This window comes from Bufo gargarizans, chromosome 4 (genome assembly GCF_014858855.1).
Source record: "Bufo gargarizans isolate SCDJY-AF-19 chromosome 4, ASM1485885v1, whole genome shotgun sequence".
In the NCBI taxonomy this organism is placed as follows: domain Eukaryota; kingdom Metazoa; phylum Chordata; class Amphibia; order Anura; family Bufonidae; genus Bufo; species Bufo gargarizans.
This window is the reverse complement of record NC_058083.1, coordinates 497,181,043-497,206,298: the sequence shown is the minus strand read 5'-3', so window position 1 is coordinate 497,206,298 and position 25,256 is coordinate 497,181,043. Positions and strand designations below refer to the sequence as shown.

Genomic DNA, 25,256 nt, shown 5'->3' with positions numbered 1-25,256 from the left:
TTGCCCGGTGGGATGATGCCCAGGGTGCCGCCTGAGCCCTCCACATGGCAGGCCAGTGGAAGTTTTTGGGGATGAATTTTGTGCTGCTGACGGCAGTATTTTGTGATGGACTTTGCTATTTGGCTCTGTTGGGGTTCTTTTCGTATAATATTCCACAATATGTTATTGCTGGCGCTACCTTCCATCAATTTGGTCTCGACTATAAAACGGGGCCACTTTTAGTATTTTTTCCAGGGCCACTTTAAGTTCCCAGTCCACCCCTGTCCAGAGGCATACCTAAAGTTTTAAGGGCCCTGGTGCAAAAGTTAATTTGCCTCCTTCCCCTTTGACTATTACTATTAACGTCAAAGCCACAATTAATCTGACGTTTGAATACGATACATTTTAAAATAGCAAAAACAGATAATAGTGACCTGTTAAATATCCCACAATCTGTTAATACAATGGTCCTCAGGAGTGTTGTGCGAATCGAAGTCAAATGAATTGACTTCGATCTGAAGTTCAGGAAAAATTTGATTCTACACGAGGCCGAATTTGCTCGCGCTGAGTGGTAACAAATCTATTTTTCCTGCACCAGGTCAGCGTAATGACCCCACGAGACTGTGCTCGATTTCTTCAACAAAGATGGCCGCCACAGCCTCTCCACGAGCAAATGGATAAGGTATGTATTTTTTGTAACCCTGATTAACCCCTGAAAGACCTCAATTTTAATGTCAGATGCCGTGATCAGCGATTAACGCGGCATCTGAGGGGCTCAATGACGGGGAGAATGGGGGGCGGCGTAACTAATCGAATTTCTTTGTGAAATTCAGTAAAACTGCTGAATCAAATTTTTGATAACTTAAAGGGGTTGTCCAAGTTATATTTATTGATGACCTATCCTCAGGATAGGTCATCAATATCAGATCGGCGGGGGTCTGACACCCGGCACCCCCTCCGATCAGCTGTTTGAAGAGAAGGCGTGTGCGGTGTCAGCGCTGCCTACTCTTCACTGTTTACCTTCTAGCCGTTGCATCTGCAGTGGTGAGCAGGTGTAATTACACCCAAGCCTTCCTATTGAAATGAATGGGACGGCTTGGGTGTAATTACACCTGCTCACCACTGCAGATGCAACGGCTAGAAGGTAAACAGTGAAGAGGAGGCTCTCTAATCACAGATAGCATTTTTAGCAGTTTTCCTCTGTGTATAATGTGAATGTCTAGCTTGCAGTTCTCCCAGAAATAGTGGGTGGGGACTCACTTCTATCCACTGCACATAGAAAGTAGAAAATACTCTGCTTCCTAATCTTCTCTGAAGTACTCAGAAGCAGCCCCAGTATCAAGGAATACATTACAGGGAGGTACTGACCTATATGGTTGTGAATAAAATGCTTGGGAAGTTTATATCTCAATCCATGTAGCTCCAGCACACTGTCAGTGTGCGCTCCTTCTGGTCCCCCTCCATCGACCAGCCTGTTGCTTGGCCCGCCCTGTAAGCCTTTTACATCATCCAGCATACTGGCCGAGATCCCGCCAGCGCATGCGCACTGTGATGACCATTGTGGACAGCAGCATCGTTCCATGCAGTGCGCATGCGCTGACGGGATCTCGTCCAGTACACTGGATGACGCAAGAGGCTTACAGGGCGGGCCAAGCATCAGGCTGGGGAGGAGTTATGTGAGAAGAAGGAAGAGCGGCCTGGGCACTTACAGCCCGAACGCCACCCCTGGGCACTTGCGAATAAAACTCAGTTTTTGTCCCTGGTGAACATCCAAACAAGAAAACAAAGGTACCATTTGACTGATCTATAGTTATGCTACAGCGCTATGTAAGCGGTCTATAAGTGCAAATTGTGGTGACAGACTCCCTTTAAGGAGCAAGGACTTAAGCCGAGATAACAAATTAATGCCCATTAGCGTTTACCATGCTTACGTACTCCGGCTAAACCCGATTGTAATGTAGCTGCTTACAGTTTAGATAACTAACCAGCTTCTCGTTAAGCATCATTAACTGACAGTATTCATCTACTTCCAGTCAAGCCTAAAATAGGAAATCCAATAAAGGTTTGTAATGTAGCCATTATGAAAACGACGGCACTGGGACTGGCACAAGGCCAGCAGTAGATAAAGCTAATAAACTGATTGCTGATATACGTGCCTCCTGAGAGATTAGATTTTAGTGCCTAGAGAATGTGAAAGTACCTTGCGGTGACCTCTTGCCACTGTCTATATGTAATACAGTTAATTTGTGGACTAGTCTAGCTATCTAATATACAGAAAAAAAAGAAAAAGACAAAAACGGCACCTTATGTGCAGTACGTCTGAACTAAAAATAATAGGAAATGGTGCGTATTGCGCTTACCGAATCCTGTTGTAAGGAGTCACAACAGCTATAGAAGCGTTGCTGGTGTTTGCCCTCACCAGCTTAAGGGGGTGCCTTGCTGCTGCCTGGTCCCGTCCTGTCTCGTTGCCACGAACTTTAGGGGTAGTCGATTTGAAGGTTGAAGAAAAATTGGACCACTTTCCGGCACTGTAGGAATATAAATCGATCCGCACGATGGCTTGGATGTTTTTTTTTATTGATAATAAAGCTGTCTATGCGTTTCAAGGGCATACAGCCTTCTTCCTCAGGACAGTAGGCTTTACAGTAAAGCATACTGTCCTGAGGAAGAGGGCTGTACGCCCTTGTAATGCGTAGACCGCTTTATTATCATAAAATAGAAAGGAAAAACATCCAAGCCATCGTGCGGATCGATTTATATGCCTACAGCGCCGGAAAGTGGTCCTATTTTTCTTCAACCTTTAATTCTATCTGTATCTAAAGCATACATGGTCCTTAAAATTCAAATACAGTGAAAAGAAAAGGATCTTCTGATGTCATAGATAGATACAAGAACCCATTGGTGAAGTCTAACCTTGGACCACCAATGATTTGTGAAAAAAGTGGGCTCTACAGAGTGCTTAAAGGGGTCATCCAAGACTTAAAAAGACATCAGAGAGTGGATGACCCACGGTGGGGTTCATACTTACTGGTCTCCGCCGCTGGGTTCTGACTGCATTGCTTCCAGGCCCTCTCTGCAGCGCTGTGATGCTTTGGCACCGACATCCTATTGACCACTGCAGCCAATCACTGTGTCATGTGGTGCATGGGTAAAAGGTCACCGCTGTGCCCAGCCAATCACTGTGTCATATGGCACATGGGTGACCGGACACCACTGTTTCCAGTGATTGGCTCCAGAGACAGCTAGAGAACATTGGAGCTGGAACCCAGTGGTGGGGACCAGGTTAGTATGATCCCCACTCTATGAGGTCTTTTGAAGTCTTGAATAATCCTTTTGAAGGGAATGCATTCCATATTTTTTTATCACTAATTAAAACCAGGTACTGATAAATGTTCTTTTTTTCTAATCTATAATATATCTTCTGCACATGATTATGGGAGCAGCCATATTGCCTGAAATGCTGTTGACAGCAATCACAGAAACGTTACAAAATTCCATATTAAATCAAAGGCAGACGGCGGTACAGTTTGGCTTTATAGCAGTCTTTGTGTGCCGCATTACTTTCACACTTGCGCTTACCCTTTTAAGAAACCCTTTTAAGTGAATGAGGTAAGTAATTTTTTATTTAACACAAGCAGAACTGGGGGGGGGGGGGGAGGCGGGCACTCATGAGGGAATTACTAGTACTGGGAGCCCCTAATGGCAGCATTCGTTATACTGGGGCCACTGACGGGGGCATTAATAATCCTGGGGGGCACTAATGGGGGTATTTTTTATACTGGTTGGCACTATGGGGGCCATTATTCACACTGGAGGCACTATGGGGGCAACGTGATGTCCAGGGGGCATTATGTATACTGTGAGGGCCATTAAAAACGGACAGACGGCCAGAAAATGGATTTCCATTTGGATGACAAATGGCCATGAAAAACTGAGAGTGTGTCAGTTTTTAATGGTCATTTTTTTTTTAACTGTCATATAAATGTAGCCTAATAAAAAAAAAAAATCATGTGATATATTTGGCTTGAACAGTATTATCTTCATTTTAAAATACATAGTAAATGCTAACATGTTCATATGAGTATATAATATAGAAACATCTTACGTATATTTTAGCATGAAGTTTTGGTTTTCCAGTTTGTCCATGAACATTTTGGCTGTCCCTGGTTTTTGCCAATTATATATACAATATATATAATGTATATATACGGCTATATATATATATATATATATATATATATATATATATAATATGTATATATACGGCTAGCTATGATAGAAGTTTCAAGTGAGCGAGAAGGATTTGTTCCCTTTTACTTACTCTAATTTTGGATGCTGGATAAAGCCCAGTTTATTCTGAGTGAAATCAAATTTCTATGAAGGTTCTTTGGCACCCACCACCTCCACAAGTCATGACTTCTATCTCAAAAATAAAAAGTTCTAAGACATTAGGCAATGCCAGACAAATAATTCTTATTTATCCTTAAAGGGAACCTGTCATCAACTTTGTTCTGTCCATACTAACGGTAGAATAAAGTAGAGACGGGCGAGTTGATTTCAGCGGTCTGTCATTTATAAGTTAAAAGTAAGTGGTTTAGGAGACAAAGCCACATTCACCAAGACCTTACCCATAAAAAAATGGGAACGAGAGTTGGGGAAGACTTTCCTAGATGAAGATTGGATTTTGGCTATTAGGTTTTTGACTTCTAATTTTAAATGTGTCACACACTACGAGGCAGGGCTTAAGACCCTATTACATTGGTACCTTACTCCACAGAGGCTAAACATAATCTACCCCTCATCCTCTCCACATTGTTGGCGAGGTTGTGGCGCTAAAGGCTCTCTACTTCACATTCTATGGGACTGCCCAATACTTACCCCTTATTGGCACGGTGTTTTTGACTTGATATCAGGGTTGGCAGCCCAGAATATTGATCCTATCCCGGAGCTGGCTCTTTTGTTTCTGGGTATACACGCTATCCCTCCAGTACATAGGAATATCACAGGACATGTTTTGCTTAGTGCTAAGCTAATTATCACACGTCACTGGAAGCAACCAACCTCGCCGACCTTAGCTGAGGTCATACAAGAGATTAACACGTCTTGTAGGTATGAACATTCCATACCTTGCACGACTATCTCTTCTAAATCCAAGCAACTTACCTGGGGTCCTTGGCTCCAAAATCCTAATTACTCACCCTAAATTTTGGATAAATATGTACTATTCACTGCTGTTGGACAATACCACACATTACCTGAAGGCCCTTCCTTCCCTTCCCCCCTTTTTTCCCTTCCCCTCATTCCCCTTGATTGTTATGGTCCTTTTGTTGCAGACCTTACTGTACTTTGTTCTCACTTTGCAAACCACCTACGTATTATGCTTTAGTAACAAGCCTATTGTATAAGCGTTTACACATGCTATTTTGATCAGGAATTTCTGGATATACGGCTTGATATCTATGCTTTACTAAAATGCCAATAAAAATGATTTACTCTAAAAGTAAGTGGTTGCCGAGAACCAACATCACAATCATTGCAGACTGGGCCGGCCACCTGAGAAGAGTCCTGGTTATTCATGGATTCCTGCTCTCCCGCCCACCTGCTGATGACAGACAGTCTTCTACTGAGTTTTCTCCCTTTCTCTCTAGGAGAGAACTGCCAATCATCAGCAGGTGGGCGAGAGAGCAGGAGATTATGTATCACCAGGACTCTTCTCAGGTAGATTTGACTCTTTTCAAGGCCTGGGCTGCAATGATGCCGGTTCTCAGCATTTCTGTCACTATTTTATGCTGCCCTCAGGGAGGTCAGCATAAAGTTGATGACGGGTTCCCTTTAAAGGATGAACACGCGTGTGCTTCGGGTAATTATGCTTCATCGCCCAACTTCTCTACAGCTTGAAGCCATGGTCTGCTGCCCTTATCCTCTCCTGTAAAAATGTTTTCATACACCTTAGAATTAATCGCATCCAGATGGGGGTGAGGTTTAGGTGCTGTATTATTTTTCCTCCAAACATGCAGTTTGTATAACAAAGTTCCACTTTTATCTCATCTGCCCATAGAAAATGATTCCAGAAACATTGTGGAACATCCAGGTGGTCTCAGGCAAACTTAAACGGGTTGTCTAACTTGAACATTATACACTGCTTGTTTCCTGTCAATCAAAGGATGCGGCAGTTGCAGAGAGAGCTGAGCTTCTCGGTGTAACGTTAACGCCCCCATTGCTCCTAGAAGCTCATTTGCACATACTAAAAAAACAAATTTTTCTCAGCAATGCGGACACATATGAACATGGGACCAACACAGATGACTTCAGCTGCCAAGCGCACACGGAACAGGTCAGCCAGTGTCATAGGTACAACTCTGCTGACAGATGCCCTTTAGGCCCCATTCACGCGACTGTATTTTAGGTTCTGCATCCGATCTGCATTTTTTGTGGTTTACACACAGATGTAGTAATTTCCATGGGTCCTCAAAAGAGAAAAAAAAAAGACAGCACACTGTGTGCTATCGGCGTCCTTATGTCTGTTCTGCCATTTTTTTTTTTTTTATAAATCTTTATTATTTTCCTTCAACAGGACATACAATACATCCAGAGCGTACATCTCTGAACATACAAAACAACAAAAACAAAGTAAGGCACTGCAAGTGCCACAGACAGTACAATCACAAACATAGGGCAATATGTTTTCCTAAGCACAGAGCGGTCATAGTACACAATCAATGTATAGTAGCATACACAAGCAATACATTTGCATAACATTATGGGGAGCTGGCCAGTCTGCACAGCAGACGTCCAAGTGTCCCTTTTAATTGACCCACCAGGTACCATTCCGTGAGTGTGAACGGCTTCATGATCAGCTGTATCTCCGCACTTGAAATACAATGCTCAATAAACGGTTTCCATTTTTGAAACAACCCTTTCGCCTGTCGTTCCTTTGCCGCCAGAGAATTTAACCTTTCTATATGAAAAACATGTTTCAGCTTCTCTATTATAGCCTGTAACCCTGGGGTATCATCTTGAAGCCATTGTTGCAGGAGACCACGCTTCACAATCATACATATAGTATGGAACAAGCGGGGTACCCCACCCTGTCCTACCTCTCCCTCCTCGTAGTGGAATCAATACAATTTAGCTGACAACGGAAAATCCCTTCCCCAGATCCCCCGAACCAGAGTTCCCACTTCCTCCCATAACCTTTTACTTTTTGGGCAAGTCCAGATCCCATGAAATAAATCGGGGAACCCTAACCCACACTTCGGGCAACGCGTAATCCTGTCTGGTTTAGCTGGATGAGGGGGAATATTAAAACCATAGATAGCTCCATGCATGAGCCGAACCTGAGTGTCCCTCCAGGACTCATTAACTATATGCCTCCTAACTACCTCCCTCCCTTTCACTATCTTAGGTTCAATGTCACCATCATCCAGTTGCTCCGCCCATTTTTCTAAACATTTATTCCCATCCCTAGCCCCATCTTCCTTCCTCATATCCGCGTAAATCGTAGAAATCGAGACCCTCCCACCCCCCAAGTCCAGGATCTTATCTAGGATATTTCTACGTATCTCCTTCTGCACCAACACCAGCTGGTTCATCACCGCCTCCTTCACTTGAGACCACTGAATAGTCTGAAATGACAAAGAAAACCTTGCAATCACTTCTTCTCCAGTCAACCACCTAGGCTCCGAATCATGTAGTAAATGTTTCACACACAAAATCCCTTTCCTCCTCCACTCCTCAAACAACTTGTTCCTAATACCCTGGGGGAATTCAGGATTGTTCCACAATGGAAGGTGCTTGGAGATTCTGTACGACAACCAGTACTTTTTCCTAAGAATCCGCCATGCAGCTATTGTGTCCTTAAACAGTAAAGACTGTTTAATCCATATAGGAATCACTTGCAACCGCGAATGCAGCAGCGCCACCGGAGACCAGGGAGCACAGAATTCCTTTTCCAACATGAAAGATGAATAAAAGCTGAAGCCATTGATCCAGTCACAAACATGCCTTGCCATGCACGCCAGATTGTAATTCCTAATGTCAGGAAATGCTATCCCTCCCTGTTCGATTCCCTTTACCAGGGAACGCATTAATATCCTAGGCCTCTTGCCATGCCACAAAAAGAGTTTGAACGCTTTGACAAGTTTGGAGACATCTTTATGCTTTAACAGAATGGGGATAGTTTGCATAGGGTAGAGTAATTTAGAAACGGACATCATCTTAATAAGATGATTACGCCCCAGCAACGACAGCGGCAGATCCTGCCATCTACGCAATTCTTGAACCACTTTAGTTATTAACGGGTCATAATTAAGTCTATATATAGACTCGGGAGTGATCCCCACTTTAATCCCCAAGTAAGTTATGTAAGACCGAGCGATTGGTATGCCCCCCAGGTCATCTCCCAACACCCTCTGCCCCCCTCCCTTTAAAAATAGAATCTCACTTTTTGATTTATTTATCTTCAACCCAGAGAGAAGACCGAACTCCTCTAGCGCCTCCATAATCCTCCCAATATCCCTTTTAGGGTTAGACAAGAAAAGCAAAATATCATCAGCAAACAAAGCCGAACATAGCTGCTTCTTACCCACCCCTAAACCCTCAAATAATTCTTCCGAGTCCAGCCATCTAGACAATGGCTCTATAGCCAAGTCAAACAGGAGAGGAGACAAGGGGCAACCCTGCCTAGTTCCCCTTTGCAACATGAACGAATCAGATATACACCCCCCTGTGCAGACCCTCGCCTTCGGGCCCAAATATAACCGATCTAAGAGCGTGCGAAACAACCCTTTAATGCCCGCTAATTCCAATGCAAGACCCAGCCATTTCCAATTAATGCTCTCAAAAGCCTTTTCTGTATATAAAGTGAGAATGGCTGGGTCCTGTCCCCGGCATTCCGCCTTACCGGCCACAGAGAGGGCTAATAACACTTTCCTCAAATTGGTGACAGCCGCCCTACCTTTAATAAAACCCACCTGTGCAGGTGAGATCAATGAGGGAAGAACCACAGCCAACCTATTGGCAAGCAATTTTGATATGATCTTAAGGTCATGGTTAATTAGGGATATCGGCCTATAAGACGCCAAATCCTCCGGATCTTTCCCAGCTTTATGAAGTTATGTGAGCCGTATTCATACGCTCCGGCAACCGAGTCCCCCCCCCACTATGGAAGAATACAAGGACGTCAAATAAGGCACCACCTGAGCATCTAATGCTTTGTAAAAGTCTGCCGTATACCCATCCGGGCCTGGGGCTTTACCAGAAGGAAATGATTTTACAATTGCCTGAACCTCCGCTGCCGTCAATGGGGCGTTCAAAGTATCCAACTGTTCCACTGTCAGAGCTGGCAAGGAGATACGCTCCAAGAAAGCCCTCCCCTCCTCCACCCTATCCCCAGCATTTTGGTAAAATGTCTCCATATAGCGTTCGAACAACTTATTAATCTGTTGTGGTCTGTGCTCCCTGGTCCCATCCCCTCTCCTCACCACCTGGATGTGATTCAAAGGACGCCTATGTTACGAAACGGTCCGTTACAGCCTACCTTTGGCCAAAGAAGCTAGCAGCTTCCCAGACTTGTTACCAAATCTGTGCAACCGGGCCTCTAGTTGAGATCTCTTTGAAATCTCTATTTTCTCTGCCCATTCATCAAAGTCTCTCTTAGCCGAGATCCAGCGTTCTTTAGCAATCTGGGTCTGGGCCAAGAGAAAGTTACTATAGGCTTCCCTCAAACATGCACTAGCCTTTTCATACTGATTTCTGGCTATTTTCTTAATAGAGGACACATACGCCATCAACCTACCCCTCAGTACAGCTTTGGCCGTTTCCCAGAATAATATCGGATCATTCACATGCTGCCTATTGTCATCAACAAATTCCATCCACCACCCTTTTAAGTTTCACAAACTCGTCATCTTTCACCAAATAATTAGGAAACCTTCATATATACTCACCACCCCCATTATATACTTCCCTGATATCCATTAGGAGAGGTGAATGATCCGATATTACCATATCCCCTATAACAATATCGGTCACTCTAGGCACAATCGCTGCTGAAACAAACAAGTAATCGATTCTGGACCAACTCTTGTGCACATGGGAAAAGTGAGTAAACTCCCGACCTTGAGGATTGGAGACCCTCCACATATCCCTGAGAGACAACGACTCGGCAAAGTCCCCCAGAGAATGATGACGACACATATCACTAGCAGTCCTCCTATCCTCAAACTGATTCATTACGGCATTGAAGTCCCCCCCTAACACTCTTGCACCATGCGTATCCTGCAACATTCTGGCACATAATGAATCAAAGAAGGCTTTTTGACCCGTATTGGGTGCATAAATATTGTAATGGCTAAAGTCCCCAAACGGGCCAGAAATATGCAAATGTATCACCCTGCCTGCGTCATCCGCTGTTGCAGAGTGAACAGTATGTGACAAGTGACGACCTATTAAGACTAAGACGCCTGCTTTTCTGTCTACCGCCGCAGAGTCATATACCTCCCCCACCCACAACTTCTTCATCCTATCGAAGTCCGCCGTCGACAGGTGGGTCTCCTGCAACAAAGCAATATCCGCCTTTAATCTGCGCAAGTGCCTCAGAACTTTCATGCGCTTATTGGGAGATTTCAACCTCTTTACATTCCACAAGATTATTCTCATAAACGGAATAGTTACGTAAGACCCACCTGTAGACAGAGAACCCCTCCCCACCTCTACATCACGGTTTGAGTAGCATCCATTGAAGCACTGCCTCCCAGTTCGACAGCACTCCATACATCATCATACATTGATTGCACACACATTGCCCCAGAACAGAGAAAAATAAGCCACATAGGAACCATGGCTAAGTAATGCAAGTAAAACTAAACAAAGTAGAACCGCATACAATAGACACCACAATCAGTGTAAGAACTTCCTTTTTTCTAGCATTAGACGCTTACCACCACCGCCTGTTAGCCGATACCGTCCAGAGTCCCCCAGCATATTGAAAGTCCCTGTAAGTATTCTTGTCACGACAGAAAGAAAAAGAAAGCTCCCTCCCTCCTTCCCCAAAGCCATGGAGAAAAGACCCAATGTCCGAAACATAACCTGACGCTGGCATCACAGTCCTCCCGTCTGCCGTGCGAACTTCGCACCCGAAGATTTCGGAAACTTGTTCATCCTCTGTGGAAGAGACGAGGAGACTTGATGCACCCGGTGCCATCCATTACCTCCCTGCCGCAGGGAAGTGTCTTGGCGGTCCTCCACAACATCGACAGCTCCCGGTCTACGATCCACTTGATTCCGCATGAACTCCTCCGCCTCCATTGGATCCGTAAATTGTTTAGAGCCACCATCCGACATCTGTATCCGCAAGGTAGCGGGATACGCTAACTGAAATCTGGTACCGTTCTTATAAAGGCTAGAACAAACAGGCCCAAAAGCCCTCAGTTTCCACGCCACTTCTGCAGAGTAATCGGCAAAAAGCAGGACTTTAGATCCTTTCAGTATTAAAGGCTCCCTACTCGCTCGGTAAGCCCGCAGAATGTCCTCCTTATCGGAATAGTCCAGATATTTGCAAATCGCCTGCCTTGGCCTCTGGTCAGCCTTGGTGTTAGCATATGACACTGGATCTCTCCAGGGTCCCACTCTGTGGGCCCTCTCCACCTTCCTTCTGCCGCCCTGGAGCCCCAGGGCCTGCGGCAGTTCAATTTCGAAGACTCGGCGAAGTTCTGCCACCGGCACCGATTCAGGTACCCCGACCAAGTGCAGATTGCTGCGTCTGGACCTATTTTCAAGGTCCTCAACGCGGTCATTCAATTTCTCTGCCAGCTGATATAGATCCCGCATCCTCTGTGCGGTGTCTGTCGCCTCCTCCTCCATGCAAGCCACCCGTTGTTCCACCTCGGACACCCTGTGATCTTGTAAGTCCACCTCCTCCTTTAGTTTATTAAGCGCAGCTTGCAGGGTGGTGGATAGAGAGGCAATAATATCGGGGGCCAGTTGTTTCGCCACCTCAATGGCCAAAGTCTTAACATCAATAGCCTTACCGGAGGTCTCAAACAGATCCAGCTGCGTGTTAATGATCTGGGCGTCTTGTTCTTCAGGAGACGCAGGCTTCGGTGAGGGGGGAGGAAACGGCGCCATCTTGGGACAGGTCCCGTCCGCGTTGTCAGTGCCAGCTGCCGCCTGGGGAGTAGATTTCTGTCCACTTCTTAACAGGTAGCGCTCCATACACCCTCCAGAGCTCCACTCCAATAGCAGCGACCCTCTAACGACTCCCAATGACACGATGTTAGCAGATATACTCGGCGGTGGAGCGGAGCAGCAGTCTCCAGCGTCCTTACATGCTAGCGCCGGAACTGGAAGTCTGACATTTTGAATCTAAAAATATGCATTGTTACGAGTTCTGCAAAAGTAAAACAGATGCAACACGGACGTCACATGGATGGATGCGGACCGCAAAATACATAAGGTTGTGTGAACGTACCCTTAATAGACAAAGCACTTGTGCATCCCACACTTTCAATCTCATCTTAAGGGCTCATTCACACGACCATATGAATGGGTCCGCATCTGTTCCGCAATTTTGCAAAACACGTACAGACCCATTAATTTCAATGGGGCCAAAAATTAAGAGCAAGTCCTATCTTGGACAAGTTTAGAATAAACCACGGCACTCCAAGTTCTGTTGCATGAACTTCTTATTTTATTTTGTTAGATTTTTAATCCATCCAGAAGTAATATTTAGTCACTGGCCAACATTTGGGTCCAACCTAGACCTTGTTCACGGCCTTAGGCCTCTTGCACAGGGCCGCAATGCATGAACACCGACCGTGGGGCAGCCACAGCGGACCCATTCACTTTAATGGGTCCGCGATCCGCCCGTTCCGCAAAAAGATAGGACATGTTCTATCTTTTTTGCGGAACGGAAGTATGGGATGAAACCCCACGGAAGCACTCTGTAGTGCTTTCGTAGGGTTCCGTTCCGTGCTTCCATTCTGCACCTCCGGATTTGTGGACCCATTGAAGTGAATGGGTCCGTATCCGTGATACGGAATGCCCACGGAACGGCGCCCGTGTATTGCGGATCCGCATATGCGGTCTGCAGCACGGGCAAGGGACACCTACCTCCCTGCCGCAGGGAAGCGTCTTGGCGGTCCTCCACAACATCGACAGCTCCCGGTCTACGATCCACTTGATTCTGCATGAACTCCTCCGCCTCCATTGGATCCGTAAATTGTTTAGAGCCACCATCCGACATCTGTATCCGCAAGGTAGGGGGATACGCTAACTGAAATCTGGTACCGTTCTTATAAAGGCTAGAACAAACAGGCCCAAAAGCCCTCAGTTTCCGCGCCACTTCTGCAGAGTAATCGGCAAAAAGCAGGACTTTAGATCCTTTCAGTATTAAAGGCTCCCTACTCGCTCGGTAAGCCCGCAGAATGTCCTCCTTATCGGAATAGTCCAGATATTTGCAAATCGCCTGCCTTGGCCTCTGGTCAGCATGGTGTTAGCAGATGAAACTGGATCTCTCCAGGGTCCCACTCTGTGGGCCCTCTCCACCTTCCTTCTGCCGCCCATGAGCCCCAGGGCCTGCGGCAGTTCAATTTCGAAGACTCGGCGAAGTTCTGCCACCGGCACCGATTCAGGTACCCCGACCAAGCGCAGATTGCTGCGTCTGGACCTATTTTCAAGGTCCTCAACGCGGTCATTCAATTTCTCTGCCAGCTGATATAGATCCCGCATCCTCTGTGCGGTGTCTGTCGCCTCCTCCTCCATGCAAGCCACCCGTTGTTCCACCTCGGACACCCTGTGATCTTGTAAGTCCACCTCCTCCTTTAGTTTATTAAGCGCAGCTTGCAGGGTGGTAGATAGAGAGGCAATAATATCGGGGGCCAGTTGTTTCACCACCTCAATGGCCAAAGTCTTAACATCAATAGCCTTACCGGAGGTCTCAAACAGATCCAGCTGCGTGTTAACGATCTGGGCGTCTTGTTCTTCAGGAGACGCAGGCTTCGGTGAGGGGGGAGGAAACGGCGCCATCTTGGGACAGGTCCCGTCCGCGTCGTCAGTGCCAGCTGCCGCCTGGGGAGTAGATTTCTGTCCACTTCTTAACAGGTAGCGCTCCATACACCCTCCAGGGCTCCACTCCAATAGCAGCGACCCTCTAACGACTCCCAATGACACGATGTTAGCAGATATACTCGGCGGTGGAGCGGAGCAGCAGTCTCCAGCGTCCTTACATGCTAGCGCCGGAACCGGAAGTCTGACATTTTGAATCTAAAAATATGCATTGTTACGAGTTCTGCAAAAGTAAAACAGATGCAACACGGACGTCACATGGATGGATGCGGACCGCAAAATACATAAGGTTGTGTGAACGTACCCTTAATAGACAAAGCACTTGTGCATCCCACACTTTCAATCTCATCTTAAGGGCTCATTCACACGACCATATGAATGGGTCCGCATCCGTTCCGCAATTTTGCAAAACACGTACAGACCCATTAATTTCAATGGGGCCAAAATTAAGAGCAAGTCCTATCTTGGACAAGTTTAGAATAAACCACGGCATTCCAAGTTCTGTTGCATGAACGCAATACGACTTTTCCTACACAGAGCGGCGCCAAGAGATGTCCCAGCACTTACCATTATTCCTGGGCGCCGCTCCGTTCGTCCGCTGTGCCCCATTACTGTCTCCTCTCCTGCTCCATATGCTAATTACTATTGGAGCAATGGGGAGGAGACATCAGCTTCTTTAGTGGGTGTTCCTTCTCCCTGCGCTGCAATTGGACAGCGCTACAGCCAGGGAGAAGGAACACCCACTAGAGAAGCTGATGTCTCCTCCCATCGCTCCGATAGTAATTAGCATATGGAGCAGGAGAGGAGACAGTAATGGGGCACAGCGGCCAAACGGAGCGCCGCTCTGTGTAGCCTAATACTTAAAGTCTGGACCCAGGAAAGGTAGTCTTTAAAGGGAACCTGTCACCAGGATTTTGGGTATAGAGCTGAGGACATGGGCTGCTAGATGGCCGCTAGCACATGCACAATACCCAATCCCCATAACGCTCTGTGCTTTTATTGTGTAAAAAAAAAACAATTTGATACATATGCAAATTAACCTGAGATGAGTCAGAGCTTGAAAATATGACTTCTCTGGTCACACAAGTAAGATATGACTCTTATGTCAATTTGCATAAAAGGCGGGAAGTACAAAAATGCAAAATACTGAATTCGTCTGCAAATGAAATTAAAAGTGTAATTTATATGTTTAGGGTAACACAATGAACATTTAGAAATGCTCAGTGAGGGTAGCATAGTAGAGGTGACAGGTTCCCTTTAACTCATAATACAGGAGGCAGTTGCCGGTAGCAGAATCGCATTGCCGGCACCCTGCCCCTGACAAAGAGCTGTGATCAGCGGCAGTTAATATTTTATACATTCCTTGAAGGAAAGAAAGGCAACATACATGTCATTACCACAGAACTACTGGCTAGGAAGCTGCTGCCTTCTCCTTTGTGTGCTGATCTTCTGCTGAAGATAGGGCAGTGCGAGGATCCAAGAAGGGGCATTTATTGTAAAACATGATTTCCCTAGTAGAATCCCATAGTCATGTTTAAAGTTTAAGCTAACAATCTGAGTTTACAAGTTTTTATAGCCATAGCTGAATGACAGCAGTTTTTTAAATGGTTTACAGCTTCAGTCTTGAACTATTGACCCTCCATTCCCTTCACTTATACTAGTGTCTAGTCCTGCAAAAAACATATTTACTTAAAGGGAGTCTGTCACCACATTTTAGCATGTTAGACTGTTAAAATAGGGTTATGTGATCCAGCCAGAACATAAAAACGGTACCTTTGTGGTAGAAAACGGACTTTTCAATTTGCCGAAAACGAAGTTATAAGATTATCTTCTGAGCCCTCTCAAGTGCCCAGGGCGGTCTCTCAATCCTCGGAGCCCCAGGCAGGCACCTCCTAAACGTCTGATAACTCCGCCCTCCGTGCGCCTCTGCCCGCCCGTTTACTCCCCTCCCCTGTCCTTTTCCACTGCGGCTGTGCGGTCCAAATCGTAGCGGGCGCATGCGCAGTAGGTATTGCGATGCCCTGCCAGGAGCGGGCATCGCATTGCGCATGCGCCCGCTACGATTTGGACCGCACAGCCGCAGTGGAAAGGGACAGGGGAGGGAAGTAAACGGGCGGGCAGAGGCGCACGGAGGGCGGAGTTATCAGGGAAGGGAGAGACTGCTTCCTTCTCCCCTGTGCTGCTGAGAGAACATGAGCGCGCCGACAGCAGCGCGCTCATGTTCAGATATACTAGACTGCGCAGCAGCGCAGCCCAGTATCGAAAAAATGGAAAGCCCAGTATCGTGTCGATACCGGGACAAAAGTATCGATTGGGTATCGAAATTTCGAAACCCGCAACAACCCTACATGCAACAGAACTTGGAGTGCTGTGGTTTATTCTAAATTTATGAAGATCTACCGAACCACTGAGCACCGCCTTCCTTAGGTGTGCAACTCAACTCTCTCGTGGACAAGAATAGGCATTTCTATAATAGGCCATCCGTTCCCCAAACTGCGGAAGCAAAACATGGCGTAGTCTGAATGCGCCTTAACACTCAGTAAGGGTCCATTCACACGACCGTATCATTTTTGTGGTCCAGCACATTCCTCCCTATGTTATATAGCCTATTATATGCCTATTCTTGTCTTCAAAATGGACGAGAATAGGGGCCACGGAACGGACATAAGGATGCAGGCAGCACACGGTGTGCTGTCCGCATCTTTTGCTGCCTCAGTGAAGTGAATGGGTCCTCATGGGACCTGCAAAAAATGCGAATCAGATGCGGGGGAAAAAAAAGTGTGCATGTGCCCTAATGCTGTAATATCACCCTATTTTAGTGTCTTGCAATATTCGGACCTCTGGCGGCTTTAATGAATCGAAGTTTGATTTCCTTAGAGTCCGACTGTAATTGAAGTTTGGTTTAGTAGACGTAGGCTATTTTCACATAGTTGTTTTTTGCCTGACCCGGCAGGGATCAGCAAAAACGCTTCCGTTATTGATAATACAACCGTCTGCATCCGTTATGAACGGATCCGGTTGTATTATCTGTAACATAGCCAAGACGGAGCCGTCATGAAGTCCATTGAAAGTCAATGGGGGACGGATCAGTTTTCTATTGTGCCAGACAAAACGGATTTGTCCCCATTGACCTGAATTGTGGGTCATGACGGATCAGTTTGGTTCTCATCCCATGACGGAAAGAAAAAAGCAGCATGCTGCGGTTTGCTCTCCGGTATGAGAACAGAACGGAATGCATTTCGGAGCATTCCGTTCAGTTCTGTTCAGTTTTGTCCCCATTGACAATAAATGGGGACAAAACAGAAGCGTTTTTTTCTGGTATTAAGACCCTATGACGGATCTCAGTACTGGAAAATATTAACGCTAGTGTGAAAGTAGCCTAAGTCAATGGGCGCCAGATCCGTTTTCAATTGTGTCTGAGAAAACGGATCCGGCACCATTGACTTGCATTGTGGGTCATGACGGATCCATCTTGTTCCGCATCCCATTACGGACAGAAAAGTGCTGCTTTCTGCAGTTTGTTCTCCGGTATTGGAACACAATGAAATAGAACGGAATGCATTCTGGTGCTCTCCATTCCTCTCAGTTACGTTTTGTCTCCATTAACAATGACTGGGGACAAAACTGAAGCGTTTTCCTCCGGTCTCGAGACCCTATGACGGATCTCAATACCGCAAAAGAAAAACGCAGATGTCAAAGGGGTTGTCTCATCATGGACAATGGGGGCACATCGCTAGGATATGCCCCCATTGTCCCACCGCTAGGACCCGCACCTATATCGAGAACGGAGCCCCGCAAGGTGGTGGCTGGAGGACTCGGGTCCGGCCACTATCAATCCGGCTCCCCATAGAAGTGAATGGGAGCGTACCGTGTATGCGCTCCTATTCATTCCTATGGAGCCGAGCTATTTTTCGCTGGCCCGATAGGAATGAATGGAGGGTGGCGGCGCATGCGCAGTGCGCCCTCCTTCACTTGTGGGGCTCCGTTCTCAATCTAGGTGCTGGTCCCAGCAGTGGGACCCGCACCTATAAGACAATGAGGGCACATCCTAGCGATATGCCCCCATTTTCCATGGTGGGACAACCCCTTTAAATACTGATGACTAGAGATGAGCGAACTTCTGTTTTAAGTTCGGCGTCTAAAGTTCGGGGGCGGGTTAGCGGAGAATCCCGATCTGGAACCGGATATGGATTCCGACTTCCGTTGTGGTCCGTGGTAGCGGAATCAATAATGGCCGATTATTGATTCCGCTACCACGGACCACAACGGAAGTCGGAATCCATATCCGGTTCCAGATCGGGATTCTCCGCTAACCGGAAGCCGAACTTTAGACGCCGAACTTAAAACAGAAGTTCGCTCATCTCTACTGATGACCTATCCTCCTTCTCCCGGCTCACCAAGCACAGTGCCGTACGTTGTATAGCGGCTGCGCTTGGTCCCATTCACTCCAATGGGGCTGAGCTGCTCCTAGGCTACGGGACCGATGAACGTGTCGTCACTGGCCTAGGGGCAGTCGTCACTGCTAATTGGTGGGGGCCCCGGGTGTCAGAAGACCCCTTTAACGTGTGACCGTATATATCACAATGATCTCCCCTTTTCTGTCTACCCAATATCACTTTGCGACCTGTATGTGGATCATGTCTTACCCCAACCTATTTCTGACCTTTTACTTCATTTCTGACCCCATAACACCCAGAAATCCTTCCTAATTTACAAGGACTGTGGCCCCTCTCCCTATTCAGTACACCAGGCAGGCGTCCTGCGATAACAATGCCTTCCCACAAGAACATCCTGTCATCGAGCTTCGGTAACAAACTTCACTTTGCGTCTTTCCCCGCCCATGTTCTCCATGACAGACAGGCAAGGCGAGATGTTTTGGCGAAGACGATGACGTCACCCCCGCTGTTCATTGGCCAGTGATGAGCTCATGTTACATCCGGGCTTCTCGCCTCCCCCTCCCCAAAAGCTTCGCATTGAGGAAAACAACATCCACTCTGCAATTCTTGATTCTCACTCTAGCTTGAGCTCTACCCTCCAAAGGCTATTGGTCGGCTGAGCCGTCCATCAACTCGCCTTGACCAATCCAAACTCTTACACCGGAGACCGCCCCGCCCCTCCTTACGAGCCGACAGACAAGGTTGGTTACGTCGCAAACGGCAATAACTGGCTTTCGGTGCTTCGGGCTTAAAAAAAAAAAAAAAGCCCAGAGCTTGAGCGTCAGGGAGCACGTGCCCATGCCGTGTACCGCTCAGCTACCGTACAGTCCAAGCAAACACCACACGGAAACGGCAGTGCGGTAGCGGCCGTGAAAACTTCGAGAAGCGTCAGCCAATCAGGGCGACCGCCATAGGTAACGTCGCTTTTAACGGACAGGCTCCCTGACCAATAAGGTGCGGGTTTATTTCAGTTGTCCTCCAATCGGAGTGAAGACGGCGTTATCTCGCCCCATCCCCCCACGCTGCTGCGCTCGGTCGTTGGAGGCGAGGAGTCGCGCTCGTTGAATGGCCGGTGAAACGTCATGTCAGTTGTGAGGCCCCGTGTGCGCGCTCTTCGGGCGCTATGAGGCTGTGAGCGCGACGTGCTATCGCGACAGGGGGGGTTCGTTTTAACCTTTCGTTTGGCCCAAGATGTACGCGGCGGTTTCCTCCCTGAGAGTGGCGTCAAAAGGCGTCCTAGTGTGACAGGCAGAGGGACGGACGACGTGCGCTCGCTGTGTAGGGAGGAGGCCACTGTAACTTGTGCTGTTAGGTAAGTGCCCTTAGTCCCTGACACGCTGAGAGGTCACACACCCGTCAGGCCTGTCAGAGCTCACCTATGGAAGGTCGTGGCCCTCGGGGCCCGGCCTGTAACATGTCTGTGCCTATTATATATTACGTGTGTGTGTTTTTTCTTAAAGGTAACCTGTCACCATAAACAGGCAGCGTGTGACCGAGCAGGAGGAGCTGAGCAGACCGACACGCCGCTTTATACAGAGAATGTGAACAGGCCCTTATACTGTATCGTCTCGTTTTTGCCAGATCCGTTTAGACATACAGTAAAAGAACGTCCCCAAACGTATGCAATGTTGTGACTATAACTCAGGGTACTTTCACGGACCTCCGGCGGGTGAACAGCCTGTCGGAAACCGTCCTGCCGCTAGTGAACGCGTGCCCCCGGACTGCCGCTCCGTCCCCATTGACTATAATTGGGTGGGCAAGCGAGAGGCTGCCGGAATAAAACTTTGACGTGTCCGACATTTATTCCGGCAGCCTCTCACCGTGCCTCCGGCTCGCCCCCAATTATAGTGAATGGGGACGGAGCCGCAATCCGGGGGCACGCGTTCACTAGCGGCAGGATGCATCCGACAGGCTGTTCACCCGACGGAGGTCCGTGCCGCTACTGTGAAAGTAGCCTTACACGTTAGGCTGGGTTCTCATCGTGTTTTTTCCCCATCCGCTTAACGTATGAAAAAAAATAAAAAATACGTTAAATGGATGCCTCAGACAGATGCCATACAGTAGCGTCCGGTCACCATAGAGTTCCATTGTGGAAAAATAAAAGTATCCTGTGCAGGATACAAGAATGTCGTGTGCTGCGTTTCAAGGTGTTCGTGGCTGATTTTAAAGGGGTTTTCCAAGTGCTTTCTACTGATGAGCTATCCTCAAGACAGTTCATCAGTAGAGATGAGCGAACTTCTGTTTTAAGTTCGGCGTCTAAAGTTCGGGTTTGGATTAGCGAAGAATCCCGATCTGGAACCGGATATGGATTCCGACTTCCGTTGTGGTCCGTGGTAGCGGAATCAATAATCGGCCGTTATTGATTCCGCTACCACGGACCACAACGGAAGTCGGAATCCATATCCGGTTCCAGATCGGGATTCTCCGCTAATCCAAACCCGAACTTTAGACGCCGAACTTAAAACAGAAGTTCGCTCATCTCTATTCATCAGTATCTGATTGGTGGGTGTCGGACACCCTGGGCCCCACCGATCAGCATGAGAAGGCACTGGCGCTCGCAGTTGTCGGGGCCTTCTCTCTTCATCAGGCTCAGCGCAGTACATTGTATAGTATCGCAGCTCAGCCCCATTGATTTCTAGGACATGTGACCGATGAACGTGACCTAGCTGTCCTAGGGAAAGCTGTGAGAACGCCATGGCCCTCACAGGAGCGCTGCTGCCTTCTCTAACAGCTGATCGGCGGGGGTCCCGTGTGTCAGACCCCCCCCCCCCACTAATCAGAAACCGGTGACCTATCCAGAGGATAACGTACGCGTTTTTGCGAAACCGTTATTTTAAAGTGTTTTATCAAAGGAAGTATCTGGAGAAAAACCTGTACGTTTAACGGATGGCAACGTATTGGGGACACATTTATCAAGCTTCCCTGTTTTTGTCGTAAAACTAATCGATTTGGCACCGTCTTGCTATTGTACAGGCACTGCGCATGCGTGCGATATGTGACCCAGGGTTGCCAACTGTCCAGAATTTCCTGGTCAGTCCATTAAGGCTCCTTTCACACGTCCGTAATAATAATGGGTCCACATCCATTCCGCAAATTGCAGAATGGGTGCGGACCCATTCATTCTCTATAGGGACTGAATGGATGCGGACATCATCCAGTGTGCTGTCTGCATCTGCGTTTCCGGAGTGCGCCCAGATCTTCCGGTCCGCGGCTCTGGAAAAAAATATAACATGTCATATTCTTGTCTGCAATTGCGGGCAAGAATAGGCATTTCTATGGGGTGCCGGCCGGGTATATTGCAGATCCGCGGGGAAAAAAAAACTGCATCCATGATTTTTTGGAGGCAGGTGCATTGTAATGACCTTCATTTCATGGCTGACACTAAGCACTGCTAATGCAGTCGTACGGTCAGACATGTATTACTTACACTTGATTGTTTTGTCCGGTTATAAAAAAATAAATAAAAAAAATGCCCGTCCGTGATTTTTATATACAGTTTGTCAAGTAGAGGGGTGCGTCCATGTGGTGAGGTGCTCTGGAGGTCCATCAGTCACAGACTCCTACGTAAACCACTGCAATTCGATGCAATTCAAGGTATACTTTTCTGAGTTTTAAGAAAGGAAAAACTCACATTGGCAACCCTGATGTGGCCATCTTATTTTGCCAGCGTCCAGCGCTGTGGGGACGCCCTCTCAAAAGTGTAAATTAGTTCAGGTTTACCTAAGAGTCATGTGGGCGGGTCTACTTGGTGACTGACAGCTGCCTGTCTACATACACTAATCCAGTGGGGGCTGTCAATCACGGATAGGACCGCCTACGTGACCCTAAAGTATAGAAAAGTAATATAAATTACAGGTTTTCCTGATTCTTTTTCCCTAAAACTATACAGCAATCTGCTCAGCTCCTCTTGTTCTTTCACGTGCCCCCTGTAGATTTGCACTATATGTGCGTGTTCACAGCTTCCCTTCGATGGAAATGTCACAGAATGTTTTTAAAGCCAGTTAAAGGGGTTCTGCAGTTTGTTTAAACTGATGATCTATCCTCTGGATAGATAATCAGCATCTGATCGGCAGGGGTCAAACATCCGGGACCCCCGCCGATCAGCTGTTTGAGAAGGCAGTGCCGTGACCTTCTCACTGTTTACCGCTGGCCCAGTGATGTCACGACTAGTATTAACTGGGCGGGGCTAAGCTCTGTTCACTTGAATAGATTTTAGCCCCGCCCAGCACCACTGCTTTCTCAAACAGCTGATTGGCGGGGGTCCTGGGTGTCGGACCCCGCCGATCAGATGCTGATGATCTATCCAGAGGCTATATAATCAGTTTAAAGAAACTGCAGAACCCCTTTAAAACCAGATAGCGCTGCATATGCTTCTTTGTAAATTATTTTTTTATTTTCTGATTGCAGATTTTTTTTATTCTATATCCTGATCATGATGGGGGCGGCCATGCCTTAGCTGTTCTTAAAAGGAACCGGTCACCTCTACTATGCTACCCTCACTGAGCGTTTCTAAATGTTCGCTGTGTTACCCTAAACATATAAATTACACTTTTCATTTGCAGACGAATTCAAAAAGTATTATGCAAATTAACATAAGTCATATCTTGTGTGACCAGAGAAGTCATATTTTCAAGCTCCGACTCATCTCAGGTTAATTTGCATATGTATCAAATCGATATATATAGATAGAGAGATATATATTTTTTAATACAATAAAAGCACACAGAGCTATGGGGACTGGGTATTGCGGATGTGCTAGCGGCCATCTAGCAACCCATGTCCTCAGCTCTATACCCAAAATCCAGGTGATGGGTTCCCTTTAACAGCATTTACAAAGTGCTAAGAAAATTGCTTTACGGCTGCCCCATGGGCCATAGACACAATGGTCTGGAGGGGACCTCAGTGACACTATGGGAGAGTCCTCTAGGCATACTCTTTGACCTGTGCAGAGGTCATTGTACAAGGAAAGAATAGATAAGCTCTGACAATCGCCTACTGTGAATGGAAATTAGTTATCTGTACACAGAGGTGATATCTGTCATTTCTAAACATGCCTGTAATGATAAGAAGATAACTGCAGTAAAGTGATCTGTACTGATCAAGAGGTAGTGCCTATTATTAGGCTTAGTGGCCAGTGCGAAAACTGAAAGGTTTTAGAGGTTTTGGTTAAATATAGATATTGACATGGAAAATTAAAAATAAGTTCTTTAGAAATATGTTAAACATAAAAGTGTGATGTAAACAATAGGTCATTTTCTGTTAACGCATTCCCTTTAAAGAGCCCATGTCAGCCTGATTAATCCAGGCACACTGGCTGGTAGGGTTGGTCATGCTGATTTAAACAGTACCTTTCTTTTGTCTGTATGTGAAACGGCTGCAGAGATGTGCTTTTATTCATCATATTTACAGTGCTATGGGATTAATGCCGTTTAATAATATGCAAATGAGCACCAGAGGGCAGGTCTGCGTCCTTGAAGCACTGCTTTTGTAACACCCTTGTGCTCTCTTCCTCCCCTTGATTGACAGGGCTATAAATTAGCATGCTGAGGGCAGAACGGTGTCCTAGTATCTGTTAATCATATATAATACTATAGCCTTACCATGTTGAGACTAGTGGTTTTCTATGCTTAGAAAGGTAATACATATTGCAGTTTTATTCACAGGCACAATATTTAATTATAAAGACCCCAGTAATATGTGTTAGCTTTCTAAGTATACAGAACTCTACAAGTATACAAAAAAGTGGTAAGCTTTGCACATTGAGATTGCTAGTTCAAATCCCAGGAGAGTTCTAGTATTTTTTTTCTTCAGCTATCTTATTTATTTATTTTTTTCTACCTCATTTAACCCATAATAAAAGGCTGTAGTGGTTTTCTATGCTTAGAAAGCTAATACATATTACTGGTGTCTTTATTATAATTGGGGATGAGCGAATAGACTTCGGATGAAACATCCAAAGTCGATTTTCATAATACTTCGTACAGATTTGGTTCCAAGTGGTACCTTGGAACCGAACCAGAGTTTAGGGAAATGTTTTTACAGTACAAATTAATTTATGAAGTCTCGCGAGACTTTGCAAAGTAATAACTTCGGCTTATAGGAGCAAATACATTCTCGCTTCATACAGTATTCAAACTAAGTATTATGCAAGTAATCTTTGGATGTTTCATCCGGAGTCTACTCACTCATCCCTTATTTTTAATATAACAGGCTATTATGCCTTACTCACAGTGTTCGATCAGTGATTTCCATCAGTGATTTGGAGCCAAAACCAGGTGCGCCTCTAAAAAGAACAGGTGCAGATCTTTCCATTATACCTTGCGTCGGGCATGCTAAACCTGTGGCCCTCCAGCTGTTGCAAAACTACAACTCCCAGCATGCCTGAACAGCCTACAGCTGTCAGCCTATAGCATTGTGGGAGTTGTGGTTTTACAACAGCTGGAGGGCCACAGGTTGAGCATGCCTGCCTTACGTCTTTGGAGGCTCCAATACTGGTTTTGGTTCACAATCACTGATGGAAATCACTGACGGCTTAGGCTACTTTCACACTAGCGTTCGGGGCTCCACTTGTGAGTTCCGTTTGAAGGCTCTCACAAGCGGCCCCGAACGGATCCGTACTGCCCTAATGCATTCTGAGTGGATGCGGATCCGCTCAGAATGCATCAGTCTGGCACCGTCTGTCCTCCGCTCAGCAGGCGGACACCTGAACGCTGCTTGCAGCGTTCGGGTGTCCGCCTGGCTGTGCGTAGGCAAACGTATCCGTCCAGACTTACAATG

At 46.6% G+C, this 25,256-nt stretch overlaps 1 protein-coding gene across 4 annotated transcripts in view; it reads left to right on the top strand.

The window, feature by feature from the left end:
* Positions 1-19,245: 19,245 nt before the first annotated feature.
* The window catches only part of PPM1B (protein phosphatase, Mg2+/Mn2+ dependent 1B), a 51,905-nt gene continuing 45,894 nt past the window's right edge, over positions 19,246-25,256 (top strand). For 2 of the 4 annotated variants that reach the window (XM_044289275.1, XM_044289276.1), the window contains exon 1: positions 19,473-19,791. The gene's annotated coding sequence lies outside the window, so the exon portion shown is untranslated. Of the gene's footprint in view, positions 19,394-19,471; positions 19,792-25,256 lie in introns of those variants that run through there. The other 2 variants (XM_044289274.1, XM_044289272.1) reach the window with 2 other exon arrangements.